This window comes from Euprymna scolopes, chromosome 41 (genome assembly GCF_053919585.1).
Source record: "Euprymna scolopes isolate OS-2025 chromosome 41, ASM5391958v1, whole genome shotgun sequence".
Classification (NCBI taxonomy): Eukaryota; Metazoa; Mollusca; class Cephalopoda; order Sepiida; family Sepiolidae; genus Euprymna; species Euprymna scolopes.
Window position 1 is genome coordinate 12,311,879 of NC_136522.1, and position 18,756 is coordinate 12,330,634.

Sequence of the window (18,756 nt, forward strand, 5' to 3'; positions counted from 1 at the left end):
AATTAAATTTAAATAAAGCATATTTAACTAAATTATATCTAAATAAAAAATATTTAAATAAAGCGTATTTGAATTAAGTATATTTAAATAAATTATATTTAAATAAATTATATATAAATATAAGTATATTTAAATAAATTATATATTTGTTTAAACAATGTTTTCTCACAAATTTCTCTGTAAGTTTTTGCCAGATGAAAGTCGAACAAGGCATTACGAACATGTGTGCGTAATGTAATAGGTATTGCTTCATGTTTTTGAAGAAACATGTCTTCATAGCCCAAGTATAAACGTCAGAGACAAAATTAAATCGTAAGCTAAACGTTTTGTTTTCGATTCTCGGTGGTGATGCACGAGTCTTTTTTCTTGTTAACTTTTTTAATCATTACTATATATTGGGTTCAATATAATCTATATATCTATAAAAGTGAAATTGTTTGTGTGTCTGTCTGTCTGTACATTGCCTTACCAAATTACTCTGTCAATTTTCAGTCTACAGACTCTAGATTTGACATAAGAGGTATTGACACGTTGGAAATTCTTTTTAATTTGTTTTCGGACAGAAATTTGGCTGTCAAGGGGTCAAAGTTCAACGATGTGACTTTTGAAAACTCTATCAAACTCTTCCGCCAATTTTGTGTATAAATACTTGAAATTTTAAATGTAGGTTCCTTGGGCATAGATCAAACATTTTAACTTGATTTGAGCCCGAAACAATAAATGTTAAAGGGTGAAAATTAGGGTCAACGTTAAAAAAAATCCCTCTCAGCCAATTTTTGGTCTAAACATTTGAAATTTTACATAAAGAGCATTCAGACATAGGGCAAGCTTTTTTAATCGGTTTTTTAATCGGTTTGCAATCTTTAACAAACTATGCAGCTAATTTTGGATCTACACATTTTAAATTTTACATTCAGATATGCAGTAAGCTTTTAAATAAGTCTTTGGGCGAAAAGTTGGCTGCCAAGAGGTCAAAGTTTAAAGAGTTAATCTTTTCAGATTCTACCAAACTTCTCCGCGATTTGGGGTCTAAACACGTGGAAATTTACCTGAACGATAGTCAAAGTTTTAAATATATATATATATATATATATATATATATATATATATATATATATATATATATATATGCTTACTTAATTAAATCACATGAATTATTATACCAAAGTATAAATTTATGCGTAAACTTTAAGTATTTACTTCAACAGTGCTCAATACTACACATGTAGAGACCTAGTCGATCCATGTAGATTATGCCTTCATGAAAAATTTGCTATCCTATACTTTAAAGAACCCCAACATCTATTAAAGTGTATGAGAGAAATAGCGAATAACTGTGTTCATGGCACATTCTGTGTAGTTTAATTGCAACATATATTTTATAACTTACTACCATATATATACATTTTTTTTTACATGGGGGTCACCACTTATCAAGGCCTGAAGGCCACTCAGGGATAAGGGTTATTGATTGTACAGTAATCAATCAGATAGTATTGTAGTAAGCATTAGTATTAGGGGTTTTGATAGAGTGTCTTACTTAAGGGGGCGGTTTGTCAGGAGTTTGTTTATGTTGAACTTGAAGACGTCCAAGTTGTAGTCAGGTGGGAAACAGGCAAGCGGCAGTGAGTTCCACTGGCGTGCAGTTCTAAGAAAGAAGCTTTGCTCATGGAATCTACGTTTGGATTTAGGCACAGATAAATATATATATATATATATATACTTATATATATATATATTTATATATATATATATATATTTACACAGTGATCACCAATTATCAAGGCTCGGAAGCCACTCAGGGATAAGGGTAATTGCAAGTACATTAAGTTAGTGAGGAGATTTGCTGAAGTGTTTACTTAAGGGGGCGGTTCATTAGGAATTTGTTAACATTGGACTTGAAGACATCCAAGTTGTAGTCCGGAGGGAAGCAGGCAGACGGAACAGAGTTCCACAGGCGTGCAGTTCTAAGAAAGAAGCTTTGTTCACGGAATCCGCGTTTTGATTAAGGCACAGATATAGAGTGGGGGAAATTTTTCACAGTGGATTCAGCTAGACGGGTGTTTTTCGTGAAAGATTGGCGAGGGGGAACCAGAGATTGGAGTTCAGACGAGCATCTTCCATGGAAATAACGATAAAACAAGGACAGGCTCGCAACGTCTCTTCTGTGGGAGAGAGGTTGCAGGGTAGAGAAAAGGGCATCCCCCACTAAGCCACGAAGTCTATTTTGTACTCTGTCAAGGCAGGATAGGCTGTTTTTAGCAGCTCCTTCCCAGATATGGCAACAGTATTCCATCCTTGGACGTACTTGGGTTTTATATAGATAGAGAATTGCATCAGTAGTGAGATATCTTCTGGAGCGGTAGAAGGATCCCACCATCTTTCCAGCGACCTTGGCAACAGACTTGATGTACGTGTTCCATTTCAGATCAGGAGTAAAGGTCAAACCCAGAAGCTTGTCAAAACACGGAGCCTCACCCAGACGAGAGCCATCCATCACAATTGATGCCAGATGGGGATCAGAGAGATATATTTATATATATATATATATATATATATATATATATATATGTATGTATATACGTGCACATAAAGTTATGAAAAGTACATAAGCCCCTAACAAAGCTGGGCTAAACTGCTAGTATAATAATACATATTAAATGTGCATTAATCAAAATGCCATATTTACACGTACTTTACGACCGGGCAATGCTGGGCTCCCTGCTAGTATATATATATATATATATATATATATATATATATATATATATGTATATATGTATATATATATGCGTGAGTGTATTTTATAGTTTTCTGATCATGAAAATGTCTTTAATCTCGATGCATCCGGCCGCTGTTTCATGATGTGCCCTGTGTGTTTTGGCCGACGGCAATTAAGGTCGGGAAAAATTTGTCGCGGATCGCCGGAGATTAGTATCTGCTGTAATCTAAACGTAAATATTCCGAAGGGAACCTCCCCCTTCCAATAATCCTCTCATCACAATATATCATCTGTCGATCACAGATTTGCATAGACATAAATATTACCGATGGTGTTAATTTCATAATTATTTGCTAAGGCTGTTTATCTCTTTAGCTAAAAGCCACGTACACAAATACAGAGCAATATGAAAGTATGTTTATTGCAAGTTTGTTTCTCTCTCTTTCTCCCCTCTCCCCCCTCTCTCTCTCTCATACACAGACGTGATGTTGCTAGTCAGTGACTTTTCTATGAATACTATTGTTGCATGTGCTCTTTAGCATCGCCTGAACTATAGTCTACTTCGTTTGTTCCAGCTCTTTCTGACGCATTGGTCTAGTAGCTAAAATTCGCTGTTTTGATACCTTTTTGCGTTACACCTTTCTATTCTAGTAGCTTTTTTCTAAGAACTGATGTTAATTCAATAATTATTTGCTTAGGTTTTCATCTCTTCAGCTAAAATTTACACTAACATACACAGAGCAATATGAAAACATATTTATTGCAAGTAAACTACGCAAAAACGTCCGTTTTATTCTCGCGCTATCTTCTTTACTAGAAACTGTTTCTATCAGTCATTATGTTGCCAATCTCAAACTTTTTCTATAAATACTATGATGGCATGTGTTTTTTTTTCAGAATTGCCTGATATATTCTCTGCTTCCTTTGTTTCCAGCTCGCTTGACTTGTTGGTCGAGTGGTCTTCATCACATCAGCATTTTCGAGGCCTACTCTCAATAGACCTTACTATTTAAGTAGTTTCTTTCTTAGGACTGAACATCTGTGGAACTCCCTTCCTGGTGACTATTAATCCACTAGTGCTAGTATGGAACCACTGAGGAGCTGTGATACCACACAGCAGTTTGTGTGTGGATCATTGGGTTCGACTCTCATGACCGGCAGGAATTGCTACTCTACTCTGATGATAATATAAGCATGAAACACTAGTGACTGTAAATATAAAAAAAACAATTATTTGATTACACACACACACACACACACACGCACACACACACACACACACACACACACACACACACATATATATTTATAGCAAAAATGGTAATTAGTAAAATCCTGAAGAGAATGCTCAATACTATTGCGGAACATATATATATATATATATATATATATAAATATATATATATATGTGTGTGTGTGTGTGTGTGTAATCACCTTTTTCTTCACCACATTCCCTCTGCTTCACTTTTTTTGTTTTCAAGTAATATCTTTGACTTACTTGCAGTTTCATCAAATACTTCTGCATGCAAAATCCGATCCCGCATTTTGCTAATTCCTACCCTCTGATGAAAAGGAAAGCATTTCTTCGAAACTCCGCGGATTAAGGACTATCCACTTATCTAGTGTTTCCTTTTCAGATTAAATCTGTTTTTAACTCATTTCAAAGTGTTTTTAACATGTTTTATTTACTGTTTGCTCGTATATATATATATATATATATATATATATATATAGTCTTTGAAGTTTTTAACCTTTAAAACTATACAAAAATATTTTTTATCATTCGTTAGAAAACCATCTAGTCAGTAAGTCATTTAGTCACCTGCAATCACTGCATCAACTCGCTCTCGAATTTACTATAATACCAATCATTTATTTTTCAAGGGATCAACAGTTGTTTACCATGAAACCCCGTTTCGGGGATTTTAAAAAAAAAAACAGTATATTACATCATGGCTCCCCAGCAGTGGTTATCAAACACCACCACCCTTAATCTTAGGAAGAAGACATGTTTCAAACATTTGATCCAATTTCCTATTCTTAATTGCAATTACTAACCTTTTCATACTATAAAAATGAATTTCTTACCTGTGCGATTCATCAATTTCCACATTTCAAATGGATACATTTTTTAATTTTTTAATTTATCAATCTTGTATTTATAAGATTAGGATTAATCCATTTAACTATTTATCACCCCCACTATGATTAGTATTTAGTATATTTACATTCTTATTTAAAATTAGATATATAAACGTTAAAAATATTTTTACAAATATACATTTTTTTTAATAATATAAATTTATTATATGTAATTATAAATACATTTCATACATTGCTAATATAGTTTTGGATTTCCTTTATTAATATAGTCTGGCTTATCTTAAACGATTAAAAAGCATCAGGATAACGAACAAATGCTTTATTTAACTGTTTAACTATTTTATTTTTATCCCAACCTTGTTTTATCATCCTTATTACTAAACTAGAAACTGGCGGTATAAAATCTGTTAATTTTAAAGTAACGCATGCTATTCTAAAGAAATCTGACATAATGGTTCCATTAAACATAAATACAGGGCAGGTGCTATCTTTATGGGGCATAGTACTATTTTAAAGGGGAAAGCGTTTCTTTTATCAAATATTTTATAAAGAAAAATCCCATCCTCAATTTTTATATCTAAATCCAGAAATGTAGCCTACACACATATATATATATATATATATATATATATATATATATATATATATATATATATATATATATATATATATATATATATACTAGCTGTACCCTGCCACGCGTTTCTGTGGCTCAAATTGGCGCAATGGAAAAAGTTCCAAAATGAGAAAAAGCATGTTTCTTATAGGTTTAATTTTCCATTTTGCATGGGTACACAGTTTTTGTTGTTCCATTTTCTTAGCTGATATAGAGATTTTCCGGTTTGGTGACTCTTGAATACGTAATATAAATTTTCCATGTGAAAAAACAATCAGTGTGTAACTGTAAGGCCCACAATTGTTCCCTGTGCTTTGTTGATGGTTATTGCAAATGAAAATAAAATTGGAAAGTTAAATTTCCTAAAGTGTAATGATGTATCCGGTTGAATCATAGGAATGCATGGAATGAAGATATATTCATCTGTGAAAGGTCCTGTTAAGATTGTTGTTTCTATGATATTGTTTGTTATTTTTTTTACTGCAAGCTATGTGCCATTGCAAAGCTTGGATTGGTTTATATTTCACAACATGATAATTAGTACACCAAATTTCAGTTGCAATACATGCGATGGCATCCCTGGCAAATATAGCTGTTGGATAATTAACCACTTTATCTGCTTTCACAACAGTGTCGATGGATTTCTGTTTGACTACCTCACATGGAATTTTACATTGAATAATAGCGTTAAGTTCATGGGCATCTTTATATTGACCTGCAAGAATAGCTCATTCACTCAGTCAAATGGAATTCTTATAATTTGAATATCTGAAAAAAAAAATTTTAAACTAACTATTCTTTTGATGAAATAAAATTACAGAAATTACAGAAGTTAAAAGTCAAATAATTTTGCCCTTAACTCTGATCAGCTGGCACTTTTTCGTACCCAATTTCCCACAAGTGATACAAAAGTTTTTGTGCGGATCGAACAGTCGGCAACTGGACATGCATATTTTGAGTTAAGTTTAATGTCTTCACATGGAACAAAAAAGTAGAGTATTTGAGGCAAGCATTTATTTCATCTGCTGGTGTTGATTGAAGAATAACAGGTAACATTTGTCTGAAATCTCCTGCAAGCAATATTACTGCATTCCCAAATGGTCTGACATTGCCACGCAAATCTTGCAAGGATCGACCAAGAGCCTCAAGTGATTTTTTTGCGTACCATTTTGCATTCATCCTAAACAATAAGTTTGCATTTCTGCAATATTTTTCCCCATATTGGATGTTTTGGAGATGTCGAAGATGAGATTTTTGAAAAGTTGAATGTTTTAAAGTAGAATAAATAATTATTCTACTTGGCAGCAAGGTCGCAGGTATTCCTCATGCAGCAAGGGCTAAGGCTATGTCATTTTGTTACCAAATGGCTGCCAAAATCAATTTAATTAGAAAGGTTTTACCAGTTACTTCTGGTGCTGTTCAAGGTAGCAGTAATTTCCAAATAACTTCTATTCTCACAGTCAGTAAATTAGGTGACTAAAATAGGATTTATCCATGTTTTGACATTGCCTTAAGACTAAAATAGGATGAGGGATTAGAAATGGACAGATAGAGAGGAAGATATATAGATAGAAAAGAGAAAGTGAGAGGAAAATAGAGAAAGAGAAGGAGATAGAGAGATAAATGGATTGATAGATAAACAGAGAGAGGGGGAGAGTTAGAAACAGAGAGGGATGAGACAGAGGAAAGGAGAGAGATAGAGGGAGTTAGAGAGAGAAAGGGGCTCAAAGAGAGATGGAGAGGGTGATATAGAGAGAAAGATAGATTGAGAGAGGGAAAGGGAGAGATGGATAGAGAGAGATATTAAGAGAGGAAGAGAGAGGGTGAGAGGAACAGAAGGTGAACTACACTTCACCGTTTGTTTCCTCGTTCAGTAGAGAAGAAATCTTTCGAGACTGAGGCAATTTTAATGTTTTGTTATTATCCAGAGTACTCCCTTTTTTTGGGGGGGGGGCTAGATTTTCAACACATTAGAAACCGACCGGGTTATCTGTACTTTCACTTAACAAATTAATAAAAGAAAAACATATTGTAAAATTTGAATTTAACATGAAAATACTATTTTAAAAAATAGCACGATAACATAAGTGCATAAGTGCCACTTTAGGTACTCCTTGGGCGTTGAGTTCTATGGCGACCAGCATAATTATTTAATGGTCGCTCCCTTAGCCCCCCCTAGTCAATGCTAATGCATGCACACGTAACATTTTTTTTATTTACTTACGTTGGCTTAGTAACTAAACGATTTATTGATAATTTCGTAACCCTTAAACGCATGCCGGAAGATTTAAATTGGTTCATTATTGTTGTAATGAAAAAAAAAGTTTCATTCAACACAAAACCAAAAACACATATTAATGATAAATGATTTATTATTGTATTCATTGAAATTTACTAATTTTTAAATAAAAAAAGTAAAAAAAAAGGTAATAAAAAATAGTTGCTTATGTGCGCATAAAAAACTTGTTTTTTTTGTTTTCTTTTTAGATTAGGTCCACCTTGGAATCACCCCCCCCAACCTCCAAATCTTAAGAACAGCTTCCGGAATAAACACCACTTTTGGAGGGGGGCGGCTATTTGCAAAATTTAACTGATATTTGTTGTCAGCATACCCACCCGAAAATACTTTCTAAAAAAAAGGAGGGGTTCAGTGCCCGTGGCAGAGAAGTAGATTTACTAATCAATAAAAGCTGCGGATAAATAAATTTATTCATCAATAAAAAACAGAAAAACATACAGTGTTTACCGATGTAAAGGAAAATTCAAGATGGCGTCTGATTCTCTCTTTAACACGGTAAGTTTGGGAAAAGGTGTTATAAATAAAAAACTATACAAAATACTATTAAAAACCCGCTGAATATATGTCAACCTATGTCACGGTAACATATATTGAGCGAGTTTTTTACAGTATTTTATCTGGGTTTTTATTTATAACACCTTTTCCCAAACTTACAGTGTTAAAGAGAGAAACATACGCCATCTTGAATTTTCGAATACATCGGTAAACACTGTATGTTTTTCGAGCTGAATAAACATTTTACATTGAATAAAAACACGAAAAATATATCCAGTTTGGTAGAAAAGTAACTTATCTTGCTTTTGATAACATTTATTTGTTATATATTTGTTTTTGACAACTTTTTCGAATCCATGTGTACAGTAATATAAACCCCGGAATAAACACCATTGGCGGGTGGGGTGGATATTTAATAAAAAAAAGTCGATAAAAGTCGTCATTTTAAAAGAAATTTAAAATCAAATCTTTGTAAAAGTGAAAAATTATTAATAAATGTTTAGTAACATTTTTCGGTGCTAATGCAGAGAGTGATCCGCGCTATTTTTTAAATCGTGCTTTTTTTTATTCCAACCAATCTTATATCGAAAAACAAACAAAAAACTCAAAAAGCAAGCGACAAACTTTTTTTTTGCCTTATATAATAAAGAAAAAATGTGTAAATTAAAAAAATTTGGAAGATAAACAAATGAATTATGTTTTTATTTGTTTCTTTTGTAATTAGTAAACAGAAAATGAAATCTTTCGTCAATTCGTGGCTGTGAATTGAATCGAACTGGAAGTTCAGTTTTATCAACAGAACAGATTCGCACCACGGTTAAAAAAATATATTTATTTTATTTAATATTTTAATAATTCGCGAGGTAAATTTATTTTAATAACATAAAAACTTGCCTCGACTCTAAGGATGGGTTGTCTGAAAATTTCAAATAAATTGATAACGTAGAAATATGGTTTTATTCGTTTGGAACGAACCAAATTTACATTTTTATATATATACATATATATACCGTCGTTGGATTATTAATCTTCCACCAGACTATCCATTCATGTGTAATCACCTTTTTCTTCACCATATTCCCTCTGCTTCACTTTTTTTGTTTTCAAGTAAGATCTTTGACTTACTTGCAGTTTCATCAAATACTTCTGCATGCCATATCCGATCCCGCATTTTGCTAATTCCTACCCTCTGATGAGAAGGAAAGTATTTCTTCGAAACACCGCGGATTAAGGACTATCCACTTATCTAGTGTTTCCTTTTCAGATAAAATCTGTTTTTAACTCATTTCAAAGTATTTTTTAACATATTTTATTAACTGTTTGCTCATATTATAAGCTCTATTTCCTATTTGGTTTTATCGAGCTTTTACATCTGGCTGAGATAATTTTATAAATATTAATTCTTTAATATTTATAATATACTTTAATTTTATCATCTTGGATCATTTTGGTAAATTTAATTGTAATTTTTATTTCATTTATATATATATATATGTATATATATGTATGTATATATATATGTATATACATATATATATATATATTAATTACTAGTAAGGTAGTCACTACTTATCAAGGCCCGGAAGACACTCGGGGATAAGGGTTATTGCTTGTACAGAACGTTAGTATTGGAGAGTTGATAAAGTGTCTTACTTAAGGGGGTGGTTCATCAGGAAATTGTTTATGTTGGACTTGAAGACATCTAGGTTGTAGTCAGGTGGGAAACAGGCAAACAGAACAGAGTTTCACAGGCGTGCACTTCTAAGAAAGAAGCGGTATTCCTGTTTTGGTTTTGTGCACAGATAAGGAGTGGGGAAAATTTTGGACAGTGGTTTCAGCTAGACGGATGTTTTTCGTGAAAGATTGGTGAGGGGAGACCAGAGATTGGAGCTCAGACGAGCATTTGCCATGGTAGTAACGATAAAACAAAGACAGGCTCGCAACGTCTCTCCTGTGGGAGAGGGTTACATTGAAGAGGAAATTTTTATAATTAAGAAAAAAGATATTAGAAAAAGCACTAAAAAAAAGGGGAAAAGAATTCCAATTCGACATCAGCAGCAGTTAAGTTTTAAGATTTAAGAAACATTGGAAAGTGGTAAGAGGCAGACAGGGATAGGAATAGAAATGGAAGTAGAATCCGGTAGGTGATGCCTTTTTTCTCTTCCCTGCAACCTTTTTCTCCACAGAAGATATTTTACGAACCTGCATCTGTTCTATCGCTATTTTTATGGCAAGTGCTAGTCTAAGTTCAAATATATGGTTCTCACCTTGCCGACGTTTCACAAAAAAAACACTCTACTAGCTACAACCACTATCAACAATTTCCTCATTTTCTATCCGTGCCTAAATCTAAACGCTGATTCCATGAACAAACTTCATTCCTAGAGCTGCTCGCCTATGGAACACGGGTCTCCTCGTCTGCTTCCCGGTTGAATGCAACATGGTAGCCTTCAAATGCTATGAAAACAAGTCTTGTTTAGCCGTCTTTATAAATAATAAAATTGTACCCAGTTTGGCGATTACTACACTATAACCTTACATTAAGTAACCCTTATCCTCGAGTGGCCTTCGGGCCTTGATAAGTAGTGACTCATTTTTTACAAATTGTATAATTTTTATATAGAAGTGTGGGCAAGGAAAAAAAAATCTAAATTTGCATCTGAGAGAGAATGATTTGTTTAAGGCTTGCCTGATAACATTGTCTTTGAGATGGATATATTTGCTGATGACACCACGCTCTTTAATAGGCAAGAGGGTAAAATAAATGAACACATATTTAAGAAAATGGCAGACACACTAGAGAAAGAGCTCCAATCTCTAGTGTAATGGAGACAAAAATGGATGGTCACATTCAATGCTAACAATACTAAGCTTGTTTCCTTCAGTAATTACAAGAAACCTTCTCTACCACCAATAGCAATGGCCAAAAACATATTACATGAAACTATTTCTTTTAAACTCCTCGGTCTAACGTTCACAGGTAACATGAATTGGAACAGATACATTGAGAGCATTGAGCCTGCTGCGAATAAAAATGGGCTCCCTCTACCGTGCTAGAAAGCTACTTACGCCTGAAAGTGACCTGTACATCTATAAGGCGACCATTTGCTCATGTATGGAATACTGTTGTCACATTTGGGCTAGTGCATCTGTTACTTGTCACTCACTCCTGGACAGGGTTCAAAAGGGAGTCGGCAACCTGATAAGACCTGAACTGTCATCTAAGCTTCAGCCTCTGTCCCATCGACAAAATGTTGCATCCCTCTGCCTGTTCTACAAATAGTTTAATAGTGAATGCTCTGACGAACTCCAAGCACTTATACCTCCTCGACATAAATACCCCCGACAAAACTGACAAGCAGCTAAATCCCACCCCTTCACACCAGAGATCCCTAGGTGGAAGAAAGCCTTCTACTCCAATAGTTTCTTCCCCAGAACTGCTAGACTTTGGAACTCCTTTTCCGGGATTCTGCTTTCCCAACTGTACTGACATGCAGAAGTTCAAGTGTAATGTGAACAGACATCTTGCTACTCAACTCCCTTCATAATATCTCTGCAACTTATGTCCCCGATAGAAGCTCCCTATATTAATTTATTTTTATTTCGGACTATTATTCTCATCTTAATTAGTTGTTGTTTTTTTATCTTTTATTAGTTTTGTTTATTCACAACGTTTCGGCCAACTACTCCTCTGGCCTTCGTCAGGTGATAACCGCGACGGATAGGAACTTCGAATCTCCTAACTGCATTCTCGGCCATCACTGCCATCCGTAGTTGTTGTCGTCTCCCCACATTTTGGCCAATTAAACCTCTGGCACGTTTTGGGTGGGATTGAAACCGCTATCTTCAGACAATGTTCATCTGGAACTGTAGAGATTCAACGTCTCTATCAACTGCGCCATGGGCCCCGAAGGGCGATCAAGGTTGGATTTTTTGATCTTATAAATCCACGTTTATTTATTATCTGATCTTCCATAATCGGGTTCGTACCGATTGGTATGTATATTATTCCTTAATTGGAATTCATTTTTGAGGCGAGCATTATATATATTAATTTATTTTTATTTCGGACTATTATTCTCATCTTTATTAATAAAAAACAACTAATAAAGATGAGAATAATAGTCCGAAATAAAAATAAATTAATATATATAATGCTCATCTGAAAAATGAATTCCAATTAAGGAATAATATATATATATATATATATATATATATATATATATATATATATATATATATATATATATATATATAATTATTTTTTTACTTACACAGTGATCACCACTACGTTAGTGTGGAGATTTGATGGAGTGTTTACTTAAGGGGGCGGTTCATTAGGAATTTGTTAACATTAGACTTGAAGACATCCAAGTTGTAGTCCGGAGGGAAGCAGGCAAACGGAACAGAGTTCCACAGGCGTGCAGTTCTAAGAAAGAAGCTTTGTTCATGGAATCCGCGTTTTGATTTAGGCACAGATATAGAGTGGGGGAAACTTTTGACAGTGGATTCAGCTAGACGGGTGTTTTTCGTGAAAGATTGGCGAGGGAGGACCAGGGATTGGAGTTCAGACGAGCACCTGCCATGAAAATAACGATAAAACAAGCATAGGCTCGCAACGTCTCTTCTGTGGGAGAGGGGTTGCAGGGTAGAGAAAAGGGCATCCCCCACTAAGCCACGAAGTCTATTTTGTACTCTGTCAAGGCATGATAGGCTGTTTTTGGCAGCTCCTGCCCAGATATGGCAACAGTATTTCATCCTTGGACGTACTTGGCTTATATATATATATATATATATATATATATATAGCTCCCTACTTCAAAGTGGCACTGTGCCTTGTTTGGGGTAAAAATGTAATATACAAAAAAAAAAAAAAAAAAAAAAAAGAGAGAAAGTGAAGCAAATACGCCTAACGACCGTGTTCCAAATCTCATAATGACAGTTTAAATAGAAGTTGATGCATACAGATATATAAACATACACGCATACATAACTTTATATAACGGGAGTTGATATTTACCACGTGTAATACGATAGAACTAAAAAAAAAAAAAAGATATGGTTTATCATTTTCATTTTTGTCCGTGCGTTTTCTAAGATACGTAATTTATTTTAAGGGTTCCGCGAGGCTAAAAAAAGAAGAAGAAAAAAAGGCCGAGAAGCGCTGGAACAACTCGATGTGAAAGAAAAAAAAGATACAACAAAAAAAAAAAAAATAAATAAATGCCCGCATCTTAAAGAAGTGGATCGTTTATCTGGCAGGATAAAAAAGACTCACGCAAAAAAAAAAAAAAAAAAAAAAAAAAAAAAAAAAAAAAAGAACTAATGGAAATATCCAGCCTCGTTGTCGAAGCAAAAATGGACGCAATTCTCGAAAAAGAAAACAAACAAAACAAACACACAATGAAACGTAAAATCTTAATGAAAAGATGGATGCCGGAAAAAAATGTCCTCGTGCCTGGAATATCGCAGGTCTCATTCGAAACGGAACAAAATAGCTGCCTTATTTTTATATCATAGAAGCAGTATATTTATGGTTGGGGCGAGGGGGGGGGAGTACATACTAAGTAAGAAAAAAGCAAGAAAGTTATTGTTTTATACCAAACTTTATCTCTGTTTCTATCTAATTAATCTTGGAACAATTAATAAGAATCGAATCTGGAACTTGTAAAAATCGGAACTTTTTAGAGTATCGGAATCGGTATCAGAAAAAACATAAATTGTCGCTATTTTCCGATTCTAAAAGCGATTCTTTATATTGTGTGATATAAATATACTAGCAGACATACCCGTCGGTTATCGGGTTCAAAAAGACCCTTAAAAATGGACTCTGATTTATATAATAACTAGCCTGGGTGCCCGGAGTTGCCCGAGTATTTAGAGGTGTGTGTTCAGATATAAAAAAAAAGTGGTAGTAGGCAGGCAGGCTCGAACCCATGCCGCGAAGGAAGAAAAGAACGTGAAAAAAAAACTTGACGTCTTTGCTGCTGCGCCTATCACCAAACTGGTTTAAAGAACCGTGACCCACATACATACATGCATAAATTTAAACAGACAGGTGAGATTTATATGATAGATTATATAACTTTTAAATTCCTTTAAATAGATATTTTTTCTACATAATTTTTGCAACTTCTATTGTTTTTCGTTCTATAAATGTATAGGCGGAAAGACAGACGTTGAGCTTTATTGCACCGTTCTACAGACAGTCAGACAGACTGGCAGACAGACAGATTGACAGACAGACTCAGCATTGCTTTGATCATCTTGTAGGGGTGGGGTGACGGCAATTATTCGATATGCCCAACTCTCAAATGAACATGAGTACTGAGAATCTTTATTGACACAGACGTATGAACACTAATTAGATCCCCCCCCATTGGCCACACTGCTGTTGGTGGGAGTGAGTGATACGTCAAATGGTATGAGCGTGAATAAAGTTCCCAGTTATAAGTGACACAAACGTTGGTGGAGGTGAGCGGTGTAACCCGTCAATACCCCCCTCTACCCATGCTGGGTTATCCTGGAAAAGTTGGTAACTCTACGTGAAACGGCGAGATCTTCCCCGATGGACCTCACCCCCGTTGATAGGGGTAGGTTTATCATACCGTCCAAGCCTATTCGTGTACGGACAAACATACACACACACGTTGAGCTTTATTATATAGTCTATATATCTATAAAAGTGAACGTGTCTGTCTGTCTGTCTGTGTGTCTGTGTGTCTGTCTGTGTACATTTCCCTACGCAATAACTCTGTCAATTTTTAGTCTATAGACTCGAAATTTGAAATACCGGGTACTGAGATTTGGGAAAATCGATGTGACGGGTGTCAGCCAGAAATTTGGCTGTTAAGGGGTCAAATTTCAACGATTTGACCTTTAAGAACTCTACAAAACAAATTTTGGGTCTAGACACTTGAAATTTTAGATATAGGTTCCTTGAACCTGGATCTAACTTAATAAAGTGATTTGAGCCCGAAACTATAAATTTTAAGGGGTCATAATAGGGGTCAAAGTTTTAAAAAATTAACCATTTTTGTTTTTGTTTTTTTTGCTTTTTTTGCACAGCATACACCTCCAAACACCCGAGCAACGCCGGGCACCCCTGCTAGTACATTATAAAGTCACAATCAGTTAGGAACAAACAATACTTTTAAACTGTTTTTTTTTTAATGAATAGCAGGTCGCTGGCGTTACCTGGGCGTAAAATATGCAAACATATATTTTATTTTATGCAGATTTATTATTTAATAGCAAGTCGCCCGGAACTGTCCGGTCGTAAAATACGCTAAAATATGATATTTTAATTAATTCAGAATTCGTATTTATTATTATATTATACTGGACCCAATATGTAGCAATGATTTTAAAAGTTAAAAAAAAACAACAAACAAAAATGACTCGTGCGGTACTACCGAGAATCGAAACGAAAACTTACAATTTACATTCTCCTTTGACGTTAATGCCTGAGCTATGAAGACATGTTTGTTGCAAGGCTAAAAATGAAAACATGAATCAATAGCTAGTATGTTGCCCATGCACATTCGTAATGCTGTCGTTCGTCCTTCACCTAGCAAATTCCATTTCTTTGATTTTCACGCGTTTACACCGATTTTCCCCAACTAAAACCCCAATTATAAAGTTTCGCATAGGTTCGAATACCCTATATATTAAGTTTCATATCTGCCGGCCAAAAACTGACAGAGGACTTTGTTAGGCAATCTTTTAAACAAATATATATACGCATACATAAAGACGTCCAAGTTGTTATTATATTATATTGGACCCAATACGTAGCAATGATTTTAAAAGTTAAAAATAAAAAAAAAACAGCAACACACAAAAATGACTCGTGCGGTAACATGAATCAATAGTTATTACGTTATGCATGCATATTCGTAATGCCGTTGTTCGTCCTTCACCTAGCAAATTCCATTTCTTTAATTTTCACGCTTTTACACCGACACTGACAGAGGAGTTTGTTAGGCAATCATTTAAACAAATATATATACGCATACATAAATATATATATATAGAAAGAGGTTTGTGTTTATTATCACCTTTCTACGCAAATATTACGCAAGAATAACTCATGTAGAATATCTGCATGAATGTAATTACACGTAAAAGTAAACTAAAGATAAGAAAACCGAAAAACCTAATATGGAATTTTAATGAAAACGAATGTTTAAAAGAATATGCAAATTAGCCAGACCTTCTAGATAGGAATGCAATTCCACGACGCATATATAAACGTTAGATTTTTTTTTTATAAAAAAAAAGAAAAGTGTTTTTAATATAAATATCAATTCACACACACACACACACACACACACACACACACACAAATTATTGGAGTATAGACTTATATCGAGCCAATTCTCTGTTGATTCTCATCCAATCTATGATTTTAAAAGTTATATAAACAAGGCTGATAGCCGTTAGTCGCGTGCTCTCGTGTAATAAATGAATGCGTGAATGTAGGATTGCCACGAAAAAAACAAAACAAAAACAAACAAAAGCGTGCCTTCGACTGAAGGACGAAGATTTTGTTCGGTGCCCGTACCAAGAATATCAAAGTAAGCTAATGTTTATCTAATTAATTGGAAATTGGGTAAGCGTTAGTTGGCTTTAAGTGTATACTCTATGCATGCGCAAATATACATTTATATGCATGCATTCTGAAAGTTTTGATGTCCATCTGCCCAGCGGTCATATGGAAGCGAATGCCGTCGAAGAGTTAAATGTTTTGGTTTCGCTTATAGCTGATGGCACTTAAGTTATAATTTTGAAACTTTCAGAATCACTTATATATGTATTGAATACAATATAATAATTGAGAGTGAAATAAGAAATCTGTATAAATTAAAATATCATATTAAAGCGTGTATATAAATCAAAAAGAGCTTGTTTTTGTAGTTTTCATAATATTCAGTAATCAGTAGAGTTAGTTAAAAAGAAAAAACGCAAAAGAGTGAACCATTTACTATTTGTGGGAGATCTTAAACTCTGCAGAGACAAAAAAAAAACCCACCTAATCTCCATGATCAAAACTGTAAAAAACTGTCACAGAGCATATCTGCATGGAATTTGGATTCGACGCATGTGCCATATGAAGAATAAACAAGGCCGATACCCATTAGTCGTGTGCTCTCATGTAATGAATGAATGCGTGAATGTAGGATTGATATGAAATTCTTAAAGATAAACAAAAATGACCAAAACATTGGCTGAAATGATTTAAATAAATAAAAAGTAAATGACTTAGAATGACTTGAATGAACTTAAAGATGAATTCAATGACCTTAAGAATGACTTGAATGCTTAAAAATAACTGGAATCCTTCAAAAACACCTTGAATGATCTGGAGAATGACTTGAATGGCTTTGAGACTGACTAGTTGTAAAGTGGGTGATCATTTTACATTAAATTAATACAGAAAAGTGATCCCCACTTTATATCACAAAGTTACAAACATAAGTACAGCATGTAGTAAGAACAGATACTACACTTTGATCTTGGCCAAAAGGCCAAGAAAAGGGTATTTATTTGCCCCCCCCCACCAAGCAAATTAGGCAATGCCCGATTTTTTATGTGAGGAGTGAAGGGGATCAACTCCCCGGGGAGTAGGGGAGCTGGATAGTGACAATTGGTATGAAGGTTGTATTTATTTGCTTCTCCACTGAGCAAATTAGGCACAAGGCCGTTTTTTAATGTAGAGAGAGAAGAAGGGGAGAGGGAAAAGGGGACCAACTCACGATGGGTGGGAAATGGAAGCTGGATAGTGACAATTGGTATGAAGGGTTACCTCCACATATGGTCTTTGCTTGCAGTATCTGCCGGAACAGATACTACACTTTAATCTTGACACAAAGACCAAGAAAAAGCTTAAAAAGCTAAGAACAGCATCTATTAACAAAATATCTTTGATCTTAACCAAAAAGGCCAAGCACAAAAGTGTTACGGACAGACCGACCGACCGACCAACCGACGGAGTGACTTATAGAGTCGCTTGCACGCGACTAAAAACAGAACTTGCGTACCATCTGCTTGAATCGAAATCCGAAAGTTTAACGCCTAGCATTTGTCGTTATCTCTCTAGTGTCGTTACCGTCTCAGTTACTAATAAATATATGTGAAAAGTTTGAATATACCAAAAATAACAGCAGTAATGCTTTCTTCGACTTACCTTGCCATGGTCAACTGTTTTGTTTTCGATTTTGACCCTTTATCAGCAAAATTGAAAGTGGGCTATAGGTCCAAATACCCTATATATCAAATTTCAACTACGTACACCAATTATTAAGAGATTAGTTTGGTAGAGACTTTTCGCGGACACGCTGACAAATATATATATATATATATATATATATATATATATATATATATTTATTTATAGTTCGAATCTGTCGACTGGTGATAATCGTGACACCCTGCACTGAAGATTCCAAAAAGGATGAAACACTAGTGTCTGTAGAGATTTAAGTATTATGGTAAAAAAAAAATAACTATGACAGCCCC

General features: G+C 34.5%; 1 protein-coding gene and 1 pseudogene across 1 annotated transcript in view; both read right to left on the reverse strand.

The window, feature by feature from the left end:
* Nucleotides 1–18,756, reverse strand: part of LOC145266352 (gamma-aminobutyric acid type B receptor subunit 2-like) — a 1,041,657-nt gene that overhangs the window by 875,081 nt on the left and 147,820 nt on the right. The gene's annotated exons all lie outside the window — the stretch shown is intronic.
* LOC145266750 (U2 spliceosomal RNA) lies at nt 17,642–17,778 on the reverse strand (annotated as a pseudogene).